Source organism: Suricata suricatta, chromosome 14, assembly GCF_006229205.1.
Source record: "Suricata suricatta isolate VVHF042 chromosome 14, meerkat_22Aug2017_6uvM2_HiC, whole genome shotgun sequence".
Taxonomy (NCBI): Eukaryota; Metazoa; Chordata; class Mammalia; order Carnivora; family Herpestidae; genus Suricata; species Suricata suricatta.
In genome coordinates this window covers 13,344,485-13,349,001 of record NC_043713.1, presented here as the reverse complement: position 1 = coordinate 13,349,001, position 4,517 = coordinate 13,344,485, and the positions used below count along the sequence as shown (strand labels likewise).

The window sequence follows — 4,517 nt, the reverse complement described above, 5'->3', positions numbered from 1 at the left end:
TGTCAGCACAGGAACCAGAAGATCATGACCTGAGCCCAAGTCGGATGCTCAACTGACTGAGCAACTCAGGCGCCCCGGTTCCTGAATTTCTAACATGTGCCAGTAGTCTGAAGATTTTCCAAATCAATTCACTTTATTTTCTTATGTTTATTTATTGATTGATTGATAGAGAGCGAGCGAGTGAGCGAGAGCGGGGGAGGAGCAGAGAGAGAGAGCGGAGACACAGAATCGGAAGCAGGCTACAGGCTCTGAGCTGCCGGCCCAGAGCCTGACGCGGGCCTTGAGGGGGAGATCACAACCTGAGCTCAAGTCAAACACTTAACCGACTAAGCCACCCAGGTGCTCCCTAATCAATCCACTTCAGAATCAAATTTATTTCTGGACAGGCTTCAAAGATTGGTGGATTCTCAGGGTGTCTGGGCAGCTCAGTCGGTTAGGTGTCCAACTTTGGCTCAGGTCATGATCTCACAGGTTGTGAGTTTGAGCCCCACATGGGGCTCTGTGCCGACAGCTCAGAGCCTGGAGCCTGCTTTGGATTCTGCGTCTCCCTCTCTCTCTGACCCTCTCCCACTCGCTCGCTCGCTTGTTTGCTCGCTCGTGCTCTCTCTCCCTCAAAAATAAATAAACGTAACAAAAAAACAAAGATTGGTGGATTCCAGGGTTTCTCCTATAGTTTCAATGTAAAAGTGGGAGAACTTGGGCCTCCTGGTCAATCTAAGTTCCTAAGAACCTTCCTGACAAACAAACCATAACTCCAGGGAGACTCTGAATGTATCCAAACACAGATCTTCCAGAAGAGGTGCCATACACCCACATCAGGTGTGGATTCCCAGCTTACCAATGAGAATACTGTCGTAGCATCAATGCTGATGATTTCTAGGTCAAACACGTCTTATAGCATGCTTTTGTAAACCTTACCAAGATGTATCTTTTTAATTTTAAATATATAATTTTTCCTTAATAGATCAATGAATAATTTATCTGTGTTGTTTGCAAGAACTTAAGACCAGCATCTTAACTGCCATCTTTAAAGATAGTACTTAATGACTCTTAAATGTATAACTAAACAAAACTGTGAACTGGACAAAAATTTATTTTTGAGGTACCTTAAATCCTTGACAATTTAAGTGATCAAAAGTATAGAGTGTAAGAACAATGGCCTTGGACACACACAGGCTGCTTTCTTAGCATCTGTGTTTCCCTTGCTTCTTTCCAGCAGGCCTCGATTTTTGGGGTGCAGGACCAACAGGGTTCTGAAGAAGGGCCTCCACTTTCGTGGCTCCAGTGAGTAACCAGTAATGGGCACGTAACCTAAGCCAATTCATTCAGAATGCATCTCAGGACTAGTCTGGCAATGTTGGGGACACATATGCTTTCTTTTCACTTCTAGATATGAACAAGGATTCAGATGACCCCAGAAGTAGTTGGCAGTTACTTTTGGTTCCTGGAGCATTATTCATTTATTTGTTTAATCAGCAAACACTCATTAACATCTACTGTGTTCCAAACGGTAAAACATACAATTGAGTAAGACTGATGATGTTAAGATACTTATTTTTGAAGGGAGGAAACAGAGAGGTGCAGCGGGACATGGAGCAAACACAACACTCACAAACACGCAAAGAACAAATCCTTGGTATGGATCAGATTAGTTGCTTTGTCTAAGCTTGAGGTAGAGGTATCTGAGCATCCTTCTTACACAGTAGGTATCATTATTAGTCTGCTTTGAACCATTCAATTAACTCTGCTTCTACTGAAGTTTTTTAAAGTAATCCAATTGCAAAATGGAAGGTTGCAAAGTTTGCTCAATCCTCAATCACTGGCTGGAATCTTAATTCAAAGTAGAATCTTAACTTGAAATCAGTCTTCTGGTTACATATAAATGCTTCGACAGTAATGTCAATAATATCATCTTTCATTGCTAAAGAAGCAAATAAACACAGTGAATGTGCATTGAATAGCATATTGAATATGCCTTAAATATCATCTAGAAACAAGAGACAGTAGCACTTTGTGTCCTTAAAGATGCCTTTTATGGCATATATCTGTCCTCTGTCAACAACTTCGATACAAACACACTCCTTACATCACCACAGTACCTGGACTATCTGAATAATTATCCAGGAATTATGTAAAATAGCAGAGAATCTAGATCAGGTGTTCTCAATAGGTAGGCCTGGTGGGAGGAATACCTTCCTAGAGCATCTTATTAGGATCATCTGGGTAGTTTTTACCCATGAAACACACCTACGTCTCCTCCTGGGATTTCCATCTGGGCTGCTCCCAGAAAAGCACTGCAGTACTTTCTTCTTACCCAGAGAATGCGCTCACTTTCACTTACAAAGGGCGGAAAAAAGTTGAGGCGTGGTCTAGCGAGTTACAGTATGGAGAAAGGGCTCTAAAATAACATGCTGGGGGAATAAATGGCGAATTGTGCACCTGATGGATGATAACCAGAGTCATTAAATCATTTTATATATATCATATATATGCAAAAGCTTGGATCACTGAATTTTCTAATATTGGCCAAAGATACAAGGACAAAGGTCAACATCATCATCATCACTATTATTATTTTTACAAATCTGAATTCTAATATAAAATTTATGGATCAAGTCTTGTCGAGAGTTCCTACCAAATGGCTTCCTGTAGAATGTAAAGAACTTTTGTCTGAGTCACATGGAAACATGCCTCCCAAGGTTAAGTATTAAGTATTACCTTACTGCACAAGATATCCCAGTCTGGACAGGTGATTCAATACAGACCTGTGAGTATCTAGCCAGGCTAATATGATTATTGGTTGCCTAAGGTATTTCACTCTAAGCTTTAGAAATGTGGGAGTAGATGAGATAGAGAGACAGAGTAGAAGATTTCAGGGAAAGATTTCAGCAAAAGGGAGCAAGGAGGAGCGCCTGGGTGACTCAGTCGGTTGAGCGTCCAGCTTCGGCTCAGGTCATGATCTCACGGTTCGTGGGTTCGAGCCCTGCATCGGGCTCTGTGCTAACAGCTAGCTCAGAGCCTGGAGCCTGTCTTCAGATTCTATGTCTCCCTCTGTCTCTGACCCTCCCCTGCTCATGCTCTCTCTGTTTCTGAAAAATAAATTTAAAAAAAAAAGGGGGGGAGCAAGGATTGTTAATTAAAGTCCTTAACAAGGTTTTTTCCTGATTGTGATGATTTCTACCTAACACGCAAAGAATGTAAGGAATTAGTAAATTACATGGAAGAATGGCTTTCATATACTTTGTCAATCTTAAATGTGTTGAAATTAATTCCCTTTCCCTGCTTTCTTGCTGAAACTGATTTTAGGCTTCAGTTCAGCCTTTTACTGAATTACAAATTAGCTTCCTTGGGCATAAACTTGTTAGATAAAGGGCTCAGCATATGCTCTCCCACAGAGGTCCCAACATCTCAGAGTTAGTGTCATTTCTGTTTGTTTGTTTTTTTTTACATACTCCTACTATATAGCTGTAGTAAGACTTAAACCATCAAGGATTTAAAAGCAAACCCACCTTTTCAAATTAACCTTCAGAATATCCAGATGGGTATTAAAAATTGAGGCTATATTTTAAAAAAGCTACAATGTGAGACATTTTGAAGGTACTCAAACCTTAAAAATGCAACAAAACTAAACAAAAATAAGTAAATGTGAAAGCCTGTCAAGGTGGTATCTTATTAAATTCCTCGAGTCACAGGGAATTTACACGGGCACAAGGATCCAAAATGTTAGCGTTAGGCACAGAAACGTTATTTAGCAAATAAAAGGATCCCCAGAAGACGGAGGAGGGGGCGGAGAGGGACTTTTGCTAAACTGTGGATATTATTTCCCAAAGCGTTACGGATCAGAAGTAACCGTTAGGCCAGGGGCGTCCACCAGCCCCCCCGCCCCGCTCCGCCCAGAGGCCGAGTAATTCCCTCTGGTCGCGTTGCCTCTGTGTCCCATGGGCCGCGCGTTCCCACCTCCGCACCTTGCAGCCAGCACACGGCGTGGGCGCTAGCTCGGCACTGAGGCGTCCGGGCCCCCCAACCACAGCCACAATCCTGCCTCCCGAGTCAGTTCCCCGATCTGCAACTCAAGAGAGTCAACACAACCGATCCCTGTGAAGTTGTGGTGGGAATTATGCCACTGCCGACTACCCTACAGTCGGCCAGGCTGTGGAGGACTGAAAGAGCTCGCTTAGGGTTAGCGTGCTCACTTCTAAGAACCCCTGCTCCCAGGACGTGTTCAGTGCGGCGGCGGAGGAAAGGGAACAGAGCTGGCCGAGGTGGGGCGGTGCCCATGGAGACAGTGCAGGGGAATCAGTAGTCAAAAACCGGCTTAGGGCCCTCGGAAAACGTGAAATTACCCCCTTTTAGTCTTCTCACGTGGGCCTCGCACGCTCTTCACCGCGCTCGGCGTACCTAACCGACCAGCCACCGCCCCACCGTCCCACCCGCGTCCTACCCTAAGCTATTAGGACCGCGCGGAAGCCGCCGAGAGAGAGAGAGAGAGAGAGAGAGAGAGAGAGAGAGAGAGAGGG

The 4,517-nt window shown here is 44.1% G+C and overlaps 1 long non-coding RNA gene across 2 annotated transcripts; it reads right to left on the bottom strand.

Moving 5' to 3' along the window:
- Window positions 1–1,421: 1,421 nt before the first annotated feature.
- Window positions 1,422–4,393, bottom strand: LOC115278336. 2 transcript variants are annotated; one of them, XR_003902818.1, is made up of 2 exons: window positions 4,344–4,393; window positions 1,422–1,921 (listed from the first exon to the last, which is right to left on the bottom strand). It is a non-coding gene; the product is annotated as an uncharacterized LOC115278336 (long non-coding RNA). The 2 variants fall into 2 exon arrangements; XR_003902819.1 differs by lacking the exon at window positions 4,344–4,393 and adding an exon at window positions 3,510–3,560.
- Window positions 4,394–4,517: the final 124 nt, after the last annotated feature.